This window comes from Strigops habroptila, chromosome 7 (assembly GCF_004027225.2).
Source record: "Strigops habroptila isolate Jane chromosome 7, bStrHab1.2.pri, whole genome shotgun sequence".
Taxonomy (NCBI): Eukaryota; Metazoa; Chordata; class Aves; order Psittaciformes; family Psittacidae; genus Strigops; species Strigops habroptila.
In genome coordinates, this window is record NC_044283.2 from 11,522,701 (window position 1) to 11,545,449 (window position 22,749).

At 40.9% G+C, this 22,749-nt stretch overlaps 1 protein-coding gene across 2 annotated transcripts in view; it reads left to right on the plus strand.

Moving 5' to 3' along the window:
- The first annotated feature begins 10,620 nt into the window (after nucleotides 1-10,620).
- Nucleotides 10,621-22,749, plus strand: part of AFAP1 (actin filament associated protein 1) — a 118,629-nt gene continuing 106,500 nt past the window's right edge. For both annotated transcript variants that reach the window (XM_030491455.2, XM_030491458.2), the window contains exon 1: nucleotides 10,621-10,768. The gene's annotated coding sequence lies outside the window, so the exon portion shown is untranslated. The remainder of the gene's footprint in view (nucleotides 10,769-22,749) is intronic.

The following is a 22,749-nucleotide window of genomic DNA, read 5'->3' on the forward strand; positions in this document are numbered from 1 at the left end:
TAATTCAGAACTCCCGATCACACGTAGACAACATCCATAATGCTCTTCAACCTCAGAATAGCTTAATATTTTGCCTACATATGAAAACTGGCAGCACACTGAAATGGGCCAGTCCAAAATGTGATCAGCAAGGTCCATGGGTACTATGAAGAACTAAATCCAGGAGAACAATTGGGTGGGGAATGAGTAAGTTGGACATTGGTGAAGACCACTCTTCTCATCTAAACCTTGTTGGGACATCAGGTTGATTGCAGGCATCTTCTCAATGAGGAAAGAATATTGCAGGTTGATCAAAGAAATCCATATACTGGTGCAGATCAGGTTTAATATGCTATCTTAATAACGATTGGAAAATTGTAACCACAGAAGCTATTGTACTGGTGTAGGATTCAACCTGTACTGGAAAGAAAATGCGTATTACTAAGCAACACGTGCTCAACAGCTCCATGCTGCTGTATTATGCAGAATATGGCTGATGACAAGTGAGGACAGTGAAAACATGTGAGGTCTGACCCATTTATGCTGTTTTGAGACAGTTAGTCTGTTAGAATGTCAACAGCCTTAAAAGTGTCTCCAGAAGGTCCTTGTCCTACCTAAACTAAATCAGATACAACTTTTGTTTTACATACCTCCATGGAGATGTTATAGCTCATGAACATCAGTTCTTATCACAATGCACAACTGTACCTAGGAGTGGTATCCCATCATCTGTCCATACTTGCTTACAGGTGAGTTTGTCATTCTGTGCTCCCTTTTATGGTCAGTGAAGTGAAAAAGACACTTCAATCACATCCTAATGTTCAAAATGAGTTATATGAACTGCACCTATCTTATTTCTGCTCAACGAATATAAAGAAAACCAGTCCAACTGCAGAAGTACACATTGCAAGCTATCTAATCTTAGATTAAATTAATTCTTTGCCTACAGTCTATAAGTGAAAATAATAAACCAGATCTTACCAAGTTGGTGGAATACCAGTCTTAGAATCATTGGCAGTTCCTAGACCATGTTACCACATCACTTTCAAGCCATCAGAATGGTACTTTGAATTGCACAGATCTCACAAAACTCCTTAACACAGTAATTCTTTGTGTTCATTATACTATTCACCAAACAGGCGTGTATTCGATGCCAAACACGCAAAAATGTTTTAGAAGACAGACAGTTTATCAACTTACGTTCCTTCTACCAGCCAAAACCAAAAAGGAATTTTGGCTTCCATACACTAAACCTTTGCTGACGTTAGATGAACAAGTACTCTTGTGTGTCCTTCTTATTTCATTTTCCTGAAAGTTTGAAATGGTCTGTAGATGTCTATTCTGTGCAAAGGTGGCATAACTCAATAAGCTGTTCTGTTTTTCAGATGACACGTATAGGTGTATCACTCTATATTTAAAGCATCTACTGTCGTGTGTTGTATTGACCTATTTAGTTATACTTTCTAGCCCAATTAAATTCTCATGTACAGTATGATATTGTATGCTGGATTTGGCACCAGCCAAATATGTCAGTGTAAAAGGGCCATGAAGTGAGCGGTGGTGTAACTCACTTCGTTACTGTTTTCTGTACATCACCTGTACTCTGTAAACCAGAAGACAGCATACTAGAGAATACAAGTATGGGTCAGTTTTTAAAAGTGTGGGTCAGTTTTTAAAGATACACTCAATTCCACTTCAAATCTGCCTTGGACTGAGTCCATAAGCAGACCACTCACTCGTTTAAGAGGCCCCAAAACCTCAGTGACATCCTGGTGAGAAAACAAGTATAAGAAAAACTCTTGGATGATGCAAGTGATGATTGGTACCCTCTGAAGGTCCGCTCAATACTTTTCAGTAAGACCTTTCAAGATGCCTCTACAAGAATGGGGGGTAGAGGGGGGAGGAGGAAAGAATGTTCAGGATCTTAAAGTGAAATCATACCTGTAAGAAAGAGCCTGTATGTTCTTGTCATTCAGTACGAGAAAGGCTGTCAAAACAACCAGCCTCTTTGGGGGGGTTTCTGTTTCTAAAATTTATCATATTTTCCCCATTTAAAAACTGAAAATTGGAATTTTAGTCATGTAGTCTTCTTTCAGGAACATAAATGTGTCTTGTTAAACGTGAATAGACTAACATGTGCATAATCAATATTCTGGTTTATTTCTAGAGTTCCATATGCTAATCTTAAACAGCACTCTGAAATGGAAAACGCATTTCAGAGTAATGAGGTAAGTCTTTGCCAGAATATTCCATCTGATAGTGTGCTCCTGCATTGGCAGTAACAAACCAAAAGTCTCGACAAATCATCAGCTGTTTTTTAGATAATACTCTTTAGAGCTATGAAGATACTGTTCCATGGTCTTGTTTTCAAGGAAATGCTGTCTTTCAGCGTTTTGCTAAGTGTGGACATGCCTGAGCAGCTCAAAAGGATCAATATAGCTCTTGAAGTAACCTATTGTGATATCTATAGAAGAAGCAAGGGTATTTTGTTGGAGATTTCATTTTCATACTTCGATCTGAGTTGTATGTCCCAGCTGTTCATGACAACCCTGATGTATGACCTAATTCTCACCTCATGTATTTTAAAGAAGGCATGTCTCAAACACAGCAATGAAAGAGCCAACTTCTTTCATCATCATAGTCTTTGAGACAAAGGAACACATGGATTTTTGTGGTTGCTGAGGAATATCTGACCAATGATTCCAGATAGGAAATCAGGCATGCCAGATTACCATTATAGCTGTCTGAGAAGGCTGGACATTTTTGTCTGACCTTCTGCTATTTCTTTTCCTTGTGGTTCAGGGGAGAGCTCTGAAACCTGGAGTTGCAGAAACAAGAAAATACATAGTTGTGAGAAGCTACCTGGCATTCAATAACCTCCTGAGAGAAGGCTACTTTTACATGAACAAAAAAGATACAGTTCAGACCAAGAGAAATGCCTTGTCTTACATTCCTCATTTTCATGAGGAACCATCTATTTAACGTTTTCCCAATGACTGACCCTTGACCAATGTGATTACTTGATAGGTCACACACATGGCTACCATTTTTCAGATATTTTGAGTATCTGAAGACGACTGTTTTTAATATCACAGTGACAGACTGCAACCCTCTTGTACATGTAAAATTATACTGGAGCCTTGCATTTCTTCTTCATTGCCAATTCATATCTGAGCTATAGCCAAATCCTCAAAGGCTCACAGAAGATGCCAGCTCAGGCTTCTTGAGTCTTTGTATTCCTTCTCACTTTTTCTATTCTGTGAAAAGCCATGACAGAAAAGATGGTACTCAGTAAAAACACATTCGTTTTAAACATTAGATCTCAATAGTTTACTTCTCTGGTAATGAAGCACTCACAGCAGTTTGAAGTTTTCTGGGTTAGTGCAGCTGGTTGTTATTCCCTCTCACAACCACCATCTCTGAGAGTTACAGCTAAGAGAAGTAGTTTTGTGTTTTTCTAAGTGATCTTACTGTCATGATTTCGCAGGTTTTCTTCTACCACCCTGTGTTTGACATCTTGCCTACCATGTACACAGGTATTTCTAAGTAGAATCAGAGAACAAACTGGGTTGGAAGAGACCTTTAAGATCATCAAGTCCAACTGAGTAGGTGGATTCCATATGTTTTTTTAAAATGGTTGAACAAATATATGCAGAAGTTTGGACGAGCCAGTAGTCCTTCCATGCCAGACTGCCCAGCAGCAGCAACTGCACAGTGATCAGTAGAAAACCAAACCGAGACAAAAGCAATGTGTCCCACATATCTAAATGTATAATGACTCAAGGCTTTAAAGAAGAAGTTTACTGTGTCAGCTATGATATATTTACCATTTGTTAGAAGAAGTCTGGCTATCCTTGATTTCTGCTTCTGAATCTTGTTACATTTGTGTCGTGGATGATTTGCTATTGACCTGCTTTCTCTATTTGCTTTGATGCACTCCTTTATTACATCCTCTAACTCATCTCTCTGCTAAAAATTGCAATGGTTTCAATTTCTTTCAAGATTAAAACCTTTCTTTGCCCTTGATAATTCTTCTGCAACCTCCTCTCAGCCCGTTCTACCTTGTATTCAGGAGGTGGTCTGACAGAATAAAGGCATTACAGTATTTGCTTTATATTCACCACGTTATGTCAAATACTATAATATCTTTTTTACAGGCGAAGAAGAAAGGTAAGAATGACTTTGACTTTTTTACTACAAGTATACCTTATGCTGAAGCCCTGCTTGAGCTAGTCTCAGTATTGCAAGTTGCTGGGTTTTTTCCTCCCAAGTGGACATGCTTCTGAACTCTGACATAAGACTAGTTATAATTTTTTACACTACTATCTATATTTTTTTTTTCTATTAATGGCTAAGTAAATAGGTACCATGTTTGACAGCAAAGTAAACAATTGAGGTTATTAATGGTCTGAATTTCCTTACCAGTTCTCTGGCCTAGAATAATTCAGTTGGGGAACAGGTTAATACCCCTCGTGTCACTTGACTGTTTTGCTAGTCAGACTTTAAAAACCCATTCTCTCAGGTTAAGGATGTGGAGTATAGACACTTTGGGCTCGCCAGTTTTTGCCAGTTTCATGCTAGACATTTTTCATCTCCCAGCTAGTTTTTGATAGATGGAAGTGCCTGCAGGACTTTATGAGTCACTTTATAAGCATCAAATTGTTCAAAATGCATTTTTTTCCTTAATCCTTTTTTTCACTGTAATAACTGGTTATTTTTATAGTGCAATAAAAATAACAATAATCAAATGCTACTGAAATACTTTATTCCACTTTAAATGGCACAGAAGAGAATATAAGTACAGGATAGGAGCTGAAATGTTGGGGGGGGGAGTTTTTTTGAGTAAGGGCTAGAATTAAAGGGTTCTACAGAAAAATGTTCTCCTGTTGTCATCAGTGGAAGCACTCTGCTGCTGTAGGTTATTATGAGGTGCTGAATTTCAAGGCAGACACCTTCCTCCAAGGTCAATGGATGGTTTTTAAAATTTTCTATAAAAATATAAGTACTAGACTACATGGCTTTCACATTTTCCTTACCTTCGTACCTCTGAAATAGGCTCATTCATGAGATGACTAAAATTAGTATTTCTGTACTAATATCAGTTTGGTAACACTACTATTATTCTGAAATTAGAAGTATTAATGAAAATTTTCTTGAGCCCTATCTTGCTTACTAAAAAATGATGAAAAATCTACTGTGAGAAATTCAGTAATAAATGAAGAGGCTTAATACTTGCAAAACAAATCTCACAAAGATACTACTATCTGACATTGTAGTCTGATACTACTATCAGACGTTGATTTCCAAACACAGTACAGAAGGTAAACATTGAAGTAGCAGATGCAGAACTTAAATGAGGTCTTTTTCTTTCAAAATCCTTCTAATTAAATGGCTTAAATGGAAAAAATGGAAAGGGTTTTTGGAGCAGAAAAAGTATGGCTTTGCTACTTTTGAAAGTGCAATTAAAAGCAAACCTGGCTAAGCTTTCTTGAAGGAATAAGAAAATTACTCATATAAAGTAAGAGAAATATCACAGCGAGTCAACTGAAGAGTAATGCTATTGTAAAACAACACAGTTTTATCCGAATAGTTTAGATTTTCAACAGAATTACACAGGCATTATTTTGTCAGATAATCAAGAACTGACTGTTCCCTGATCTTGATGATAGAGGAGAAGGAAGGTATAAAGAGGTATAGAGTTTCATACCTTGCTGAACAATGGAGGACAGGGAAGGGGGGGTGTGTGTGTGAAGTGACAGGAAAGGGGGGAGGTTACATTTTTGGCCCAATCTTGTTTGAATGCAATGAAAGCAGGGGCAAGGAGGTGAGATTTACAGGAAACCTTCTCCCAGTGTGTTCAACCTTAACAAATAAGAAAAATAACAAGACTAGGCTTTTTGTTTATTCTATTAAAGTTTGTAATACCCAACAGTACAGCTTTTAATATGCAACTTATAAAAGGATGTTAGCATTTTGAAAATGTCAGGCACTAAATGCTAAACCCACTGAAATTACTGGCAATCTTACCTGCGCAAGACCGCAAAGGTCAGGTTATGTAGAGTCTCTTTTAAAAGTGAAATCAGAAGGAGGGATTGTTTGCTTACGTTTCGCTCAAACAGAAGAGTATGAATGGGAAATAAATACTTTTAGCTGCACATTGGGATTCTGTAAAGTATGTATTATCTTTTTGTATGTATTCCCTCCTTCACCCTCATTCAAAATCAATTAGCAGTGAAATGAAGAACCTAATTTAAGATGTTTACATCTCGGTGATTAAAAGATAGTTGCAAATAGTTTTGTTACCCAGGAGAAGACCTAGCTGTAAAGAGAGTAAGGAGAGGCCCGTGCATTATGTAAAAGCTTCATAATCCCTCTTCTTGAAGTTTCTGTAATACACACTTTTTCAAATTTGCTTTCTGCAGAAAGGTGTAAAAGGTGTACTTTCTGTAAAAGTTTTACCTGTAGAAGTGCTTTGGGGGCACATATATACTCAGCATTGTGAGATTCCTGGAACAAATGCTAAAAGTATATGTAAAATATAATTCTTTTCCCCCCAGTGAACCTGGAAAGTATGTGGGACCCAAGAAAAAAAACCACATCTCATTGAAGACATAGTTCAAAAAGATACTCTTCTTTTAAAAAATGAGAAAGATGCTGAGTATTTGAGTATTAATTACAATAGATTCGGCCTTAACAGAATCACAGTATATGATAAGGAAAGGAAAAAAAACCCAAGCAAAAGACTTCTTCAAGAGCTTCTTGCTGTGCGTAAAAGACATTTATTCTATTTATTCCATTACTATATTTGTAAATGCTTCAAGTGTCTGAGACAGCTGTAGAGACGCTGATGATTGCCTTACAGAAAAATCACAGTTTCAAAGTAGCAGAAAAAGGTTTTTGTTCTAATAAGCCAGAACTTGCCTTCTGTTTTTGAAATCCTGCCACCATTATGTTTTACTGAAGAGTGGCAATTACTGTAATGTCACTCCATCTCTTGACAGCCCAGATTGCACAGTATTTTTGCCCACTTTTTGCTATTCCGTGAGACCATCCCTTCCCCCATGCCAACACGACACGAGGGCAGGAGGTTGGAGACGGCAGGAGGCACCCGCAGCAAGGCTGGTTCCAGGGAGCCCTTATGTCCCCTGCCCAATACACCAGTGTCTTCTGCACGGGGCAGTGTCTGATCTCTACATGAAGTCAACATTTTGTCAATTGTAGGGGTTTTGTGTCTGCTTAAACAACAAAAATCCCTCAACCCCCAACAAACCCCCCCAAAGAGGCTGGTTGTTTTGACAGCCTTTCTCGTACTGAATGACAAGAACATACAGGCTCTTTCTTACAGGTATGATTTCACTTTAAGATCCTGAACATTCTTTCCTCCTCCCCCCTCTACCCCCCATTCTTGTAGAGGCATCTTGAAAGGTCTTACTGAAAAGTATTGAGTGGACCTTCAGAGGGTATCAATCATCACTTGCATCATCCAAGAGTTTTTCTTATACTTGTTTTCTCACCAGGTTGTCACTGAGGTTTTGAGGCCTCTTAAACGAGTGAGTGGTCTGCTTATGGACTCAGTCCAAGGCAGATTTGAAGTGGAATTGAGTGTATCTTTAAAAACTGACCCATACTTTTAAATGCTTAAAGTACTGTTTTCCTGCCTTGTTACATTATTTAAGTGAGCCAAATCCAAATTGCTTGGAGTTCCTTACAAGACATAAATCACAACAAATGGTTGGAGATTTTATTCCTCATGCCTGTGTTTCTCAGATTTCATCCAATGTTGATTTTCCAAGGGGGAAAAAAAAAAGTATCTTAAAACATGCATAATAACTCTTCTAAGCACACCCTAAGGATAATAAACATGGCCTGTCATTGTCATGACTTTTCTCCTTCAACACACTAGAAATTATCTGATGGTTAAAGTCCCAATCTTGTAAACAACTACATTTGGATACCTTACTGTTAGGACTACTCAATTGTTTTCCTTTTCTTTGCTCTGGTTATTTTCTTTTTTTGTGATAACCAGTGCTAAGAAGATTACAGGAAGATAAGGGCATCCTTATGACTAAGCTACATCAAGTCATGCTTGTGAAGACTATTTCTACAGTAATGAAGTTACCTTTGATAGGGTGGAAATGTATTGCGAGTTACTGAGAACAAAGATAGGATTTGGAACACTGCATGCATGTTTGGTCTTTAAGACAGAAGGCACTTTTTCAAGCATGGAGAGTGTGTGTTTCAAACAGGGACACTTATACAAATTTACCTGCTACTACTTTGTGTTAGAAGATTAGTTTAAGAGGTTTATTGGGTGCAAAGTATGACGTACAGTTACTGTGAACCACAGATTTCTCATTAATGGTGTGACTTCAGTTTCCATGCAAAAAACTCCTTAGTTATCAGTTGATTTATTTTGATGATATTGTGTTCGAGGTGAGTTATGTGCTGTTCCTTTTAATTCTATAAAATGGAATCTGTATTTAAATAGTGTCATTAAAGACTCATGGGAAAGAAACACACTGAATCACTCAGGTCTGTTGTGCAGCTGAAGCAGCTTACAGAATGCATAGAGACAAAGTCAGAATTGGAGGGTGGGGGGAAGGGAACGTCATTTTAAAATGCAGCATTAAGGAAACTAAAAATTCATGTAAGAAAAAGGTTCTTTTGTGCTCTTCAGCTTTAGACAGAATTTGTCTTCAAGAGGAACTGTTTGTGCTGCCTGATGTTTGTCTCTGTGATAGATAGCCCCTTCTTCACTCCTTATGGAGTTACCACTAGAATACAAGGATTCCTTACCAATCCCTCCAACAGCCTAAGGACAAACCCCTTGTTATCTCACTTCCTCATGTGGCACAGGGCATAAAGCACTTATTTTCTTGACAGTCTTGTGATGACCATTTCTCATCTTTGTTTCTTTGCTGATCAGCTCCCTAACATCTTCAGGACATTTCTGTGGGAGAAATACTCTGCAGTGTTGCTAAAGCCAAGCACCCTGCTTAGAGACTGCAGAGGTGCCACACAGTGTCTTAGGGCAAGCAGAGACTACACACTGAAGTGTTACTTAATGCAACGTGTAATTAAACTTTACCGAACCAGAGGCGGTAAAGCCACCAAATCCTGGAAGTGCTCACTGCAAGCATACAAATCAGTGGTAATGTGCAGGGATTACACTGCATGCACCACAGCAGCCAAGGGCTGTGCTTTTACAGCAAATTTTTGGATTGCTCTCTCTAGCAAACAAGTTTTACAGGTCATGATACAAATCAAGTAGCTCTAAGACAGCATTAGCTGAAAGCAATTGAACTGTGGAGAAGAGGAGCTGTGGTTTAATTTTTCAAGGCCAACTAAGCCCTTTAATATTGCCAGAAAAATCACTACTTCTGACTACTCCAAACCCCGCTCCTGCCAGCTCCCAGCAAGTGGAATGAAAAAAGGCAGGTAGGAGCAGGCTGCTGCTGTCAGAACACATCCAGTAGGCAAGTCCTTCCCTGTCCATACCCAAAGGCATACAAGAAACAGAACAGCTGAAAATGAGATTTTAGGCTAAATAATTTGTCCTGACAAGGTTGGGCTGTGACTTCAGCACTTCTGGTTTAGTCTTCAGAGATCTCATGCATATCCTAGCTGGCCATGCAGTGTAGATGCTGAATAGATAAAATTTTCCCTAGTTCAACTTATTACTTGGGGTATCACCCTATTGGAATGACTGCATGTAGAATGCTCCACAAATACTTCTCACAAGAGAACATTTGTGTATCCAACTGGTAGAATTGAAGTAAAAGAGAAGATGCTCTAACACCCAGCTGGACTAAAGATGAAGAAATATCATTGCCTTAACTAACATTCTTCATTCAGCAACATTACTCTGTGACCTCAGTTTTCCAATTTCTTTGTGGACAAAAAAGAAATGCATGAACTTGTCAAATTTGGAACATGTTTACACACCCTGTCCATATGCAAGTTTGCACTGGTTTAACCTGCAACTTTGTTAAAAACTGAAGCCTGCTTTAAGCTCTTGGAGGACACTTTTAATCAATATAAACCTTAATCAACGTAAACTGCCTCAACTTGCACTCTTGATTAAAATCTGTCTTTTATCAAGCTAAACAAAGATGACCGAACCTGGTTTTTAAATCCAATTTGGGTCTATGCATGTTTATGCTATTTCAACAGAAAGGCTTAAATTGTGATTTTAGGTAAATGGCAACATGCTGCAGTAAGAGCTAGCACATCACATAGTAAATGATTCTATGCTCAGTGTGCTCCCGTTCCATGCTGTGGGTTATACCCCCACAGCTGAGTACCGGGTGACAGCATCTCGTGGGTGTAAATGGGAAGGGGACGGACTGGCTCTGAAGCTCCTGTAACGGTATCACAATATTTCAGCATTTGCTCTGGGAAAAAGCCTCCATCCACCAAAGATGCTTTACACGGGGGCAGGAATCCATGTCTGACCTGCCAGCATCCGCCTCGCAGGGGGCACGTCGTCTCACCTACCTGTTCCCGGCGGATGCCGCACACACCTGCCCCGCTCCTACCCTGTACCCGGGGGCTACCGCACCCCGGCCCCCCCGGGGATGCTGCCGACCCCCCCCATCCCGCCTTTGTTCCCCTGGCTCCGCCTGGCCCCTGTCCCCGCCCCGCGGGGCGGTGGGACCGGGCGGGACGAGGCGCCGGTCCCGCCCCTCCCGCCCCCGGCGCGGCGCGGCGCGGCGCGGTGCTGGCTGCGCTCCGCGGCGCTGCGCGGAGCCTGCTGTGAGCCGGCAGCCGCGGCAGGACGGCCCGAAAGGTAGGAGGGCTCCCGCGGCCCCGCAGCATCATTCCCCAGCTCCGCTGGCGGGGAGGGTAAAGAGGGGGAAGAAAGAGGGAGGGGAAGGGCTGGATGCAGAAAAGGGCTTTTTCTGCCCTTCTCCGCTCTGCTCCAGGCAGCCCGTGCTAGGAAAGCTGTGGGCTTACTGGAAAAAAGCCTAAAAAGCAAAAAAGCCTCGCTCGTTCTCTTGTCCGCGAGAAGCACATGGAAAAAGCTGCGCGGGAGCCCGAGCATCAGGCGGCGGCAGCTCCCCTCGGCTCCCCCCGGGCCCCGGCAGCGCTGCACGGTGCGGCCCGTGCCTGGGCTTGATAGAGCAGAAATCCGGCTGAGATCCTCCGGGCTGAAACCTTCTGTTCGCCATCCCGAAACTCGCATCCCTTCCCGGGGAAGGGCACCAGCCTGGCAACCGCGCTGCTGCTTTGTACAGCTGGGAGTTTCATTATTCTCTGCCTTTTTAGGGTGGGAAGAGGTGGTCTCTTTCCAGCCTTTGCCATTTGAACCCGTTTCATCGTAGCCGAGAGATTGCATCATGTTACAGTCCTGGATTCAGTAAGGGCAAAGGCGAAAAGAACCATCCTTCCAGATTTATCCCATTGGCTTCCCGGTCTGACCCCCTCCTTTTTATTTCCTGTTTAACAGAGAGGTTAAAACTAAAAAGCAGCCTGCGATTGGTAGGCGGTGGCTCAGTTCAGAGCGACGTATTTTGATTTCTTCCACTGAGGGATTTTTTGGAAACTCAGTTTTAACTTTGTTGGTTCTATGCGCGTTATGTGTTTTGTGTGTGTGGGATAGAGAAAACTTGCCAAAGATTTAGCCGGTAGGAAAATAATAGGCGGCAAAAGATCCTGATAAACAGCCAAAAGCAGACGTTGCTTTATAAACTCCAAGCTCTGGAGTTGCAGGAGGTGAATGGATTCAGGCAGGCATCTCCTGGAAACTGAGGCGGTCACCTGCCCAGAAAGGCAGTGTAGATGAATGAATGCAGCTTCTGAAAGGCAAGACAAGGCAGATGTCAGGAGCAAGAGAAGTATTTAGCTAATCTCTCCTCTGGATCCTATATGATCAGTTTGATGCAAACACTTGGTGTGTCTGTGCCTGTTTTATTTATCAGACCTTTGCAATGACTGATATTTTCAGCTGAGATCTGGCTATAAAACAATACATCTCAAAGCTAGAAAGATCTAGTTAAATATTGTAGTGCTGTCCGGGGCTTTCCAAGCCAACCAATTCTGCTGTTCTTTGTGCAGTTCTTTGTTTTGTTCCATGAGAGAAAAATGTCACAGCACGGCTTGGTTCGGCTCTCGGAGGTGTTTTCCATAACCAGCATCTCGCCCTCGCAGGTGCTCTGTCTCTGTCTGCTCCAAGTGTTACAGGGACACTTTTTTGTTTCATGAAAATAACAGTATTTTGAAGTTCTTTTTCTCTGCTTCTCCTGGAAGGCTGGGTGGGTGCAGGGGCACAAGGGAACAGCCTGGCAGCCAGATGGATCCATCCGTCAGTGCTCTCCTATATGGGCACTTGGTGCGCTTCCATCATCCCTTATGCCTCCTGGTGGTTTCCATGGGAAAAGCTGTACAATTACTTTCTTTTGAACAATCCATTATCCTTTTGGAAGTGGGGTGGAAGAGGTATGAATCCTGCATTAGAGCCAGAGAGAGATCTGTCCTGTCTATCTGGGGCTATAGGGCTCCAGATGGGTTTAAAAACAATTTGAAATGGTTTCTGAAAAGAAGCATCTACAGTTTTCTTTGTGTGTCTGGGCATCCAGTGATGGCAGTGACAAGCCTGTGCACAGAACAATGAGCCGATACTCACTGCCGTTGGTGATATGTGGCACTCTTTGGTGTTTCCCAGGAAATATGTCAGCAAAATTCAAAGTGTTATGTAGTATTCCTGGGTCTCAGGTAGATTTTTAGATGAAGAGATTTGAAGGATCTGTGGGATTGAAACTGCAGTGTTTCTTGAAGCAGTGGCAACAAGGAGGGATAAAATCCAAAGACACTTCAACACTCACACTGTTTTAAAATCTTACAATCTTAGTGAGGTTTTTCATTTTCATCTCTTGAAGCTCTCGAAATTGAAAGGATACTGTCAGAGACATGAAAATAATAAAAGAAATCTCAGTTGGGGCAGGCTGTGTTTGGTATACCTATGGCTAATTGTGCTATTCCTTTTTAGTGGTGCAAAGAGAACCTGCTGTAAGGTCAGACCAGGAATTGTCTTGCCCTAATGCTCGCTACAGATTTCCTTAAGATGCTGCCCCAGGACAAAGAGCCAGCAGTTCAGGGCTGGATTATGCAATCTGGAGTTGACTGGTTTAATTTCTGTCCATTTTCAGAAGTTTCCTATCTGATACATCTGTCAATGGGAGCATGGTATCCAGGCTCCTGCCTGGTGAATGGCATTGTTCCAAGCTGCGCTCTTTGTTTTGTGAGGAGGGGGCGAGGAGGAGAAACGCATGTGCTTTATGTTCATTTGCAAGAGATCTCTTGCTGAAGTGGGAGGGTGGGATGCAAGAACTTGCTCTTCCAAACTCCTGTACAGTTTAGTTCACTCCGTGCTATTTTGGTTTTAGTCACACTAAGGCCTGCTGTGTCAGCTTTTCAAAGAATTTATGCATCCCTTCTAGTTATGCAGTTCAACTTGTTTTGGATGTGAATGACACCTAGCTACTAGTATGACCCTGAATTTCCTCTGATTAATCAGTTTATTGGTAGTGTTTCATCTGGCACAGGAATTGTCTGTCTGGGCTGGGCAGGTGAGTGTGTTACACACTCAGTAGGTGTTATTCTAGGTTAATATATGCTAATATAAATGTTCTTAGGCTCCCAGTTGAACTCTAATAGTCAAATCCAACAAAAATAATAGAGAAATGGAAGTCAACCAAAGGACTAAGAGTTACTGTGAACTCCGAACCAGGACTGAAAAAGCTCAGTCTTGAAGGTACTCCTATTCTACATCTATTAAGGTTATTTACTGAAGTTTATCAGGAGGAGCTTTTCTACTATGAAGCATCCTGAGCTGGCCTTAGAGCAAACTTAGGTTTTTAATACCATACCAGCTGTCTTTTTGGGAAGTGTCTGAATAAAGCAATACAAAGAATAGTCTGTCAACACTATGAGCAGGTAGGAAAACTATGAGCAGAGATGAGCAATTGTTGGACCACACCTACCCATCTAGGTACATGTGAAGGTCTTGCATTTGTATTGCATATGCAACAGCACTATACTATATATAGATTAAATTATAGATTAGTAATTAACTAATAGGATAAATTAGATTAATTGTTCTTACTCACTGACTAAAAGTTAATTCTTGATTCTCCAGGTCACAAAAACACATGCTAATGCTAAAAATGCCAATGAATAGTATTGCAGGAACATAACTGGGGTTTGTGGAAAGGGGAATATCTCTTAGCAGATAACAAACTGATTTGGGACATAAGCCCTATAGCAGAAAATCAAAATTGTCTGCCATCCATTACCTCTCTGCCACCTTAACAGAAAGTTGGTCATGATGTATGGTGCGTAGTAAGGTTTGACTGCTCAAGGTGCTGAGCACCCTTAACACACAGCAATGTCCAAATGAGCTGATGGTGATCGCCTCTCTTAGAGCAGCCCTGGGAGAATACCCTAGGCTGTGAAAAGGATGAATCAATATCTGTTGTATATTTTACCAGTGTCCATTAAGAAATCTAGGAAAGAATCTCTCAAGAGGACTTTTTGGATAGATTGAATGTTATATCTATTCTTTACATGTAAAGGTATCTTAAAAGTTGATGGTATATTTTTAACAGTAAAATAAGCATAGGACTGTCTTCTTTAAATCTCTTTCCTAAACTGAAGGAAACAAGCTTTTGGGAAAAAAAAAAGCAGTGCATTATTCCTTTCATGGTGACATAGTGGTGGGATTTTTTTAACTGTCTAGGGGATTGCTGCTGCCAGCATCTCACTGCTGTCATATGTTTTTGAGCTGAGTGACATAAAGGCTGTCTTTCTCTAGGACAGATGTTGGTAACGGCCTTATTGTGCCAAAATCTTTATGAGCACAAAATGCTGAATAAAAATATTTCCATCCATTAATAATAAGTGCCAGAAAGGAGTACACAAGTGGTTTCAAATTTAATCTGTAATGTAGCTGATGTCTCAAGGATAACAGCATTTTACGCCCAAGAAATACAGCAGTTTGTGTATGTGAGGTAATTGCTATGAGTTGCAGTAAATATATATTATTCATTAGGGGGACTGTCATTATATCATGTTTGTGAATTCCCCGAAGTCTCTTATCACTGTCCTAATCACATCTCAACTTTTATGGAAAACAAGATTTTGGTGTCCTGGTGACTGACTGATGTTTTGGCTTGCTGAATTTATCCTGAGCTGGTAACCACTTTTAATTAGCATGCTTGTTTGGTTCATTTAAAATGAACAAACTTTGGGAAAGGAATATTAATTCGTGTATTCATATGATCAAATAGCAGTCCTTCACACAAAATATGTAGTGGTATGTTATCTCAGTTTTGCAGAGAAGCAAATAGTAAAAGTTATTTAATATGTTTCTTTCATGCGAAACTACTGTGCACTGTCTTCAAATGTATAAAAGCTCAATATTTGCCCAGTTGCTGTGGGTGGACTTTTTTTTGTCCATTGAAGTATGTTTATGTATCAGTTTGAAACTTACCTGGTCTCTCATCAGTTACACATGCTTATGGCATTCCTGTTCAAAACTGGAAGAGAAGGCAAGGTAAGGAGGGATTTTCCCGGTTATTAGCAATTAGCAGATCCAAATTTTATTTTGCTGTACCATTTCTTACCCAAAGCAGCTGCAAGGAGAGAATTACATTGTGACCTTCACAGCATTTCCTAGAGCCGTCATCAATCAGATCTGGCAGCAGCTTTATCGCATCTATCAGTGTGGCTCATAAGCCACATGCTGTCTAGTCTGGGGGGAAAAACAAACAAACAATGGGAGCTACTGTAGGTTTTGTTTGAAATAAAACAACCAGGAGTGAGCGTTTCCCATATGTACCAGTTTTGTAGGCAGATTTCAATTTTACCATGTGCTTTTGGGCTGATTAATAAAATACGACAATTGTAAAGCGGTAGAAGAGATTTCCACTAAGTCTCAATGGCATTGGCACATCATTCACAAGCTGTTGCAGCTTCAGCCTTTTGCAGTTGATGCGCTCCAGTTTCTTTCTACTCCTCAGCATTATTTTTACTAAGGAGTTGATGCGGTTGGATTGATTTAGGTGTTTTCTGCACACACAAGTGTCAGGGAATAAAGAAGTGTTTTCAGACTTCTCTGTTTCTCATATGAAAACATAGCTTTCTCAGTTTGCTATTTTTTGTAGGAAGGTATGTACCTTCACACTCTATTCTAGAGCTTATTTGGAGTCAAGTTTATAATGTAGTGTCCAAGATCAGCTGATCAGCTGCAGCATCCCACTTTTCAGCATTCAAAACATTATTAACACCCTGTGTTTTGTTTGTTTGTTTTGTGTTTGGTTGGTTTTCCCTACTGACTTTCTTCTGGTTTTGGAGTTTTACTGAAATTTAAAATATTTTGTGTTCTTTGATTTTTTTTTTTTTTTTTTTTTTTTTTACATTGTTACACCCTGTTTTCAGATTAATTTCCTCTCTTTTTCTAATAGCTTTTCCTTTTTCTTAGCTGCGCTAAGTACAACTTTCCAGGGTTCACTACAGTGAGAGGTTGCCACTTCGTGTCGGGCTTCCTCGCAGGCAAAGTCGTAGCTAACAGATGGGAAAGCAAGAAGCAATGGGACAGGCAGAATTGCTAATATGTAATTCTAACATGAGCATATATTTTTGTGTATATATGATATATACAAATATGGATGTAGATATAGATAGGTATGGAGAAAGTGTGTATAGGTATAGGTCATATATATTAGACTTGTCTTTGTTACACAGGTTTTCTGAGAAAAATGATTAATTGCTAGTAAGTATATATTTACTGTTATACTATCAAGTACAATGTTAAGGCCCTAAGCTTCAAACTGGTGATGTTGATGGCCAACTGCAGGGTATGATCTATAATTCTAGAGAGTTTTAATCATCCAGTTCTTGGTGGAAGCTGCATTGGTACCAGATTTAGGCAAGGAAGCTTGAAATGCTATTAAGAAATGTGCAATAGCAGGTGCAAGGAAAATGCTCATAAAATGTGAAATATGTTTAGCAAAAGGGTTATCTACTCTGTCAGAAAAAAAAATTACTTGAATTGGCTAGCTGGCTATGGAAAGATTGACTTTTGTGGCTTTCCTCTGTGTGTGCTGTGTCAGTTTGACAGATTTTATGGCCCCAGCTGCTAACTGGCATTAGGCAGGGCGGTGGCTGCAGCTCTCACCCCCTGCCCTAGAGACCATCAAACCCAAGGAAAAAGGAGCCTGCCCAAAACAATGCTGCATGTCGTCTGTCTTGAAACATTGGGGCTGTCTCTGAGGATTTTGGCAGCTGAGGGGAAGGATTTGACTGACATCCTTAGGTGGTTTCAGATGGTGCTGTCAGCCACTGCATGCCAGTGGTGCCTGTCCTCACTGTTGATCCGGCATCAGCCCCTGGGTCCGAGCCCAGCACCTCTGCCCAAGCAGGGGATGATGGGGCCAGGAGAGGCTGAAACTCTGGACTGCAAGCTCCATCATCCAGGCACCACGGCTGTACAACTGCTTGGTAGAGGGGTTTTGAGAGACCAAAGCCAGAAGCAGTCCCATCACATCAGGAGGACAAGGAAGAGAGGGGAAGCTGCCAGCAGAAATCAGCCTCAGGAGCTGAGTCCTCTGTCTTTGTCTGGGGGCTCCTGCTTCATGAGCACGGAGCAAACCAGCTGGCCTCCTGCTGCTGGCACAGACCAAGGAAAGGACATTTGTTCAAGCCCTGCACAGCAGGGTGGGCCGCAATGGAAAATGATAAAATGGCAGGAAGTTGAAATTAAGATAATGTAAAAGGCAAAGTCGTCAGATAAGAAGCAGGACTGCTGAGCGTCCACCAGGGTAGTGGTGGCCAAGAGCTGATCTGCAGAGGGGCCACTCTTTGATGCTGTTCTGCTGCTGGGCTTAGCACAAATCAAACTGAAAGAAATTTGCCTTGTGGAGAGTGGGATTTATTCTTGTAAGCCAATCCATCCTAGGGAATAGAGTGAAATACTTACTGGATATGTCACTGGCTGTAGGAGATACAGACAGAAGAAATAAATACCTGAAAGTTAGGACCTAACTGATTTTCAACTTTGATTTTAACACACATTATCAAGAATACCCTTTGCAAAAGATTTGCTTGTTGAGTGGGGGAAAAATATATTAAGGCTGAGAAGCTTCTGTGAATATACCAGAGCTCTTCTTGCTTTAATTCCTTTATCTGCACCATGTGTTTGCCATTAGAACCAGAAAAGCTGTGAGTCTCCTTGGACAGGGGGATGAATGGTGCATGGTGAGTCCTTCAGGAAGACCGGGAGAGCTGAAAGGAGACAGAGGCTAGGTCAGGGCCATGGCATTTCGTTTTGAGCTTAACAGGAATGAAATCCACCCTGAAGAGTCTTGGGGAAAATTCTGGATGAGAGCCAGTATGAATAATGCTGAGTGCAGATGGGTGGGACCTCACCTGGTTACAAAACGGTCCTATTTCCAAGGTTAGTGAGTCGGTCTGAAAAAGGGATATTTAACAAGTAAGGTCTCATTTAAAAGGAAAAAACCCCAAACAGTTGGAACCTCAAAAAAAAAACCCTCATCAAAATAAAAACCTAAAAGTCTCTCACTTCAGAAATTAATGAAAACAAACACCTGAACATGCAGAGCAGCTGAAAGCACACACTCAGAAACTTCAATAAACAAAAAGTGTCCTCTGAGGGAAAGGAAGAGCTGTTCCCTCTCTGGGAAGTTTGTCTGTTCCTGTGGCTTGTGAACTTTTCATCTTCCTGGGACTTTCTGCTGTCCTTGTTCACTTTTTGCAGCTTCTTGGTCTCCTGCACTTCTTTCCCTGGAGCTCAGAGAAGTGTTTATGCAAGCGCTTCGGCTTTGAATAAAGGAATCGTCTTTTTGAATGTTGGCGAGATTACTGCTTGGAGTGTTTATGCTGATCTGCTGAACGGGAGCCCCCGCGGACAGGAGTCAACTCAGGAGGTGTGTAAATGTGCTGACCCCAAATCAGCCATTCTGCCCCCAGAAGGAGCCTCTCAGTGACCTCCACTGCTGTGACCTGAAGCCACCAAGACACCTTCCTCCCTGTGACAACCACATCCCGAGCCTGATCCTAGGGCTGATCTGGACCAGACTGTATCCAACAAACCCAAAAGGCACAACAGTTAATTTTAACCTGACTCAAGTCCCAATTAGTCCCTTGGCGACTGCTGTTCCTGTTTGTCTGTCTGCGTGGTGCAATTCCCTTCACATCCCTTTGGATCTTCTCCTTTATTATTGGTTACAAAACGCCCAGTATGGATTTTGCATATGTGGAAAATCTTGCTGAGAGCTGTCTCCCCTTTGACCTTACCTTCTCCAGGTCTCTCATTTTTCTGTCCTCTTGCTTATAGTTACTATGTAACTTTTAAAAGTAATTTGTGTGTTAAAAATAAGCTATACTGAAGGCTTCCCTGTAAAACAGTAGCTCTCACTACCAAGGCAATTACAGGTGTGTGTTGAGGGCTCATGTGACTGACTTCCCAAGGAAAACAGCTGAAAAATTAATTAAATTGCAAGGAAAGCAGAAGCTGTCTCAAGAGGTATGATATTAGGGATTTTAGACTTCTTTCAACCCTTTTCAACTCCTTCAACCTCTTTTTCCTACCACAATAATATCTTTTTAAGCAGTATGGACTAGCTCTGCTGTACTTGCACTCGGGGATTCCTTCTGGTTTATGGTGAGCACATCTGCAGGCTCCAAGATCTAAGTGCAAACTCGGATTGCCCCAAAGTTTATTGTACTTTATGAGAGCAAAGGGTGAAAATCTATCTTTGAAACTTGGGGTCATCTGGGCTAGGTTTCCTGACACACCAGTCCTTACAAAACCCAGCTGTTCTGGGGTTGTCATTCTGCCAGCTTTAAAGAAAAACACCAAATAAAGAATACTCTGCCCAAATAGGGATCAAACCTAGCTTGGTGTGAGTGTGCTTTCAGTAGTCTCAGTTTTTGCATTTACACTAGTTAAGTTCTTCTTTCCCTTCAGGGAGTGATTTGCAAGCAGAACTTATGAAAGAGTCCAGCCCTTTCCCTATATATCGCTGTAGGAAAGGACTGTTTTCTATTGAGGTCTAAGTGCTTTTCTCTGTGAGTTAGGATCTGGATAACCCCAGAAGAGTAAGATCTAAATGTAAATATGTGAAAGTAAAGATACATGAAATGAAGGTATGCAGCTTTCCTAAGTGTGACTGTGGAGCTGTTCCTGGCAGGACGCATCACCTGGATGGTCCAGTCACCCAGCTGAGCCAGGACCAAAGTTGCACAGAGACAACATAGCAGGAATGTGCTTTTACTCAGGTTATAGCTTGAGCTATATGTATAGCCAAAGAAGTGTGTGCCATTCTAGCAGGTTGTCATCAGTGACTTACAGAGCACTTGGAATACCCCGGAGCAGCTCTTTACATGTTAATAACTCAAAAGAATTAGTGACTTCATGAGATGGGGTAGGGAGTAGGAACTGGAAATGGCAGATCCTCAGGGTGAAGAGGGAAGGAAAGAACTGACTTAGTCTGCCTGAATGCTTGAAAATGCATAGTAAGGTTGTAAGGATTTTGGTACACCGGTCATCTCTCTCATTAGACCTGCTAGTGCCTCAGAAGTCCCAAGATTTCAGTACAAAACCATAATCTTTGCTTTAATGAAGTTCATAGAAGAGAGAGAAGCGTGCAACAATCTTATAGCATCTTTTCCCTTTATTGCTGTAGTCTCCCCTGGTTTATATGCTTTCATCTTAACTTCTGTAACTCAAGTGACTTTAGGAACTCTAGGATAAACAAGCATTTATCTACTTTACCAGGAAACTAAATTTTTCGAGTAATGATAGGTGTTATATCCAGAAGGCCATTTGTCACACCACTTTTGAACTGCAGTTTACAAGGGCTAGCTCACCTGCCCTTTCTGTCAAGCAATCTATAGAGCAAACCATCTCACCTCTTGTTTTACAGCCCTGGACTTCTTAAATGGGCAGTGTCACGTAATGCTATACTATTTGCTATTAAAATTACAGGTTGTGCTTATCTCTTGATCAGCCCAGTGGAGAAGAGGCCATGCAAGTTATCCCACTGACGTGAAATGTTTCTGGGACTTTCCACACATACGTGCACCTTTGATTGCATTCATTAGGGTCAGTATAGGCCGTCATGGCCATCCTGGATCGCTTATCACTTCACTTCATTACAGTTGTATGCCAAAATAATCCTTCCCCTATTCAGTTCAGCTGCACTGAGTGCAATGAAGCAGTTAAAAGTATGTGTATAGTTCTAGAAGGCTCTTATCAGCTCTGGGAGTGGTAGAACGAAGCATGGCTCTGTGTGTACCATAACACTTCACAGGATGGTTTTGCTACTGTCAATAATAAAGAGCATTTTTGCATAGTTCAGAAAGGAACAAAATAATATTGAGCAACTTTGCCTTGTGATAATAGAGTCTGTCAGGGTGTAACTACCTGAAAGCAGACAAAGGACACAACAAGAAGATTTTTCCTTGGATCGGAGAAGTTGTTATTAGTGGCATAATTCTCCAAATTGTGATTATTGGAATTTTCTGAGGTAAGCCTACTAGGAAAATGTTAAATTCCTTTTGTTATCGTTTCATTATTAAAGTGAGAATTTCTTCCCAATGAGATTTCTGTCAGGAGGAGAAGACACTCCACATTCACTCATGGAAGTTGGTCCAAACCACAAGGGGGGAAATGCATTTCAAACTGGAAAAAATAAATGTTCAGTGTTTGCTGATTCCACATGTAAAGTGCATTTTCCTATGGAATTATTATTTATACTGTAGTAAACTTTATAAAGCATTTAATAATATTATTATTTTCAATTTGGCTTTTATAATCAGAGTTATAACCTCTTTCTTCCTGTGCTTAAGAAATAGCATCCACGCCTACAGTGGCTCTTCCTCTGCCTGCAGAAAGTGAATTTTTGTCATTGACTAATAAGAGAAAGATCAGGGACTTGGGACCCTAATAATAGAATTGCTGGGAAGTCACGGAACGCCAGCAGGAGAACCCTTTGAGTGAGAATTCTCATTGTCTGCTGCCATTATCTTGTTTTGCATTCAGCTTGTCTGCCGGCTTGTGGCTAGTAGTGAAGATTACTGGAACCTCAGCTTTTGAGGATACTATTATTTTCCTTTTTTATCTGATCGCACCATGGAATTATGTTACTGAATTCAAATTTGACAGTATTAGACTGTGTGTCTTGGATGATTAAAAGCTTCAGCAGCATAAAGTTGCATGTTCTTTAATTTAAGGATCAGAGGGCTGCATCTTATCTGTTCCAAGTGTGAGGGCTAAGAAATAGCATTATTGAGCTGGCTAAACAACTGTGAAATGTATATCGAGACTAGCAAAGAGATTGACGCAGGTAGTTTTGTATTGCCCTAGGTTCTTTATCTTCCCAGAGGCTTTTTTCTTCTATGCACATTCTTCTATGCACATTCTTCTGCACATTCTTCCTATGTGCCCGCATTTTCAGAATCTTTCTAGGCAAGAATTGTATATTGCATAGGATAAATAATGTTTCACTACTCTTTTACTGTATTGGTATTATAGGATTTTTACTAAGATACTTGTTAGGTCAGATTGCAGTCAGATTCCAGATTAAAAATAGTAACTTCTGAAGGGAAAATTTAAAGTGGTGTATTGATTGTGACTGATAGCCGCTTTTCCAAATGATCATCTATCAACATCTACTCATACAGGGCACTTTACAGTGGAAAGATGAGCTTAATCTAACTGCACTCATCCAAAGATGACAATATTTCTAC